This window comes from Cervus canadensis, chromosome 18 (genome assembly GCF_019320065.1).
Source record: "Cervus canadensis isolate Bull #8, Minnesota chromosome 18, ASM1932006v1, whole genome shotgun sequence".
Lineage (NCBI taxonomy): Eukaryota > Metazoa > Chordata > Mammalia > Artiodactyla > Cervidae > Cervus > Cervus canadensis.
Window position 1 is genome coordinate 16950422 of NC_057403.1, and position 1075 is coordinate 16951496.

Consider the following 1075-nt stretch of genomic DNA (forward strand, 5'->3'; position numbering starts at 1 on the left):
TTTTTTTTTTTTTTTTTGATGCACCACATGGCTTGTGGGATTTTAGTTTGTTAAAAAGATTTCGGAGGACTTCCTGGTGGTCTAGTGGCTAAGATTCCATACTCCCAATGCAGGGGGCCTGAGTTCAATCCCTGGTCAGGGAACTAGGTCCCACATACCCCAACTAAAAATTTGCATGCTGCAACTGAAACCTGGTTCTGCCAAATAAATAAATAAATAAATAAATAAATATTTTTAAAATGTTGGTATAACATCAGACACATGTAATGTCCATCTTACAATCAGTGGCTACTTAAAAAGGGAAAGTGCCAAGAAGGTGGAGAGGATGGGTAGGAAGTGAGTCCAGAGTCTGAGGGACTTCAGTCAGTCTGTTGCCACTGAGGAAGGAGAATCACTGAGGAAGCCACTGAGGAGAATCAGTGTGTGGCATTGGCAGGATAGAAGGACTGGGAAGTCTACGAATTGATTGAAGTACTTCAGAATCTGAACTCACCTCTCACCCATCCCTTCTTTTCTATAGCCGCCTTTCCAGGGAGGCTGAGGAAAGTCAGTGTGTGGTGTTGGCAGGACAGAAGGATGGGGGCTGGAAAGTCTACACATATCCACGGGAGCCAGAATATCTTCCCATCATCCACCTCTCCTTCTTCGCATTGTCCTGCTTCCACTGGACACTGGTTGTAAGATTGAGCTGAGTTTGTTTGTTGTAGGAGGCAGTGACCTTCACGGATGTGGCTGTGACCTTCACGGAGGAGGAGTTGGGGCTGCTGGACTCGGCCCAGAAGAAGCTGTACCAGGATGTGATGCTGGAGAACTTCCGGAATCTGGTCTCAGTGGGTGAGCACAGGCGCCCTGTCTTTTTTAAAAAATATGTACTTGGCTGCTCCGAGTCTTAGTCGCAGTATGTGGAATCTAGCTCCCTGACCATGGATCAAACCCAGGCCCCCTGCATTGGGAGTGCAGAGTCTTAGTCACTGGACCACCAGAGAGGTCCCAGGCACCTTTTCTAACAAGGTCATCTCCCTGGTTTGGCTTTGTGTCCTCAGATGTGGAAGGCTTTTGGGGTCTTGAAATGGCA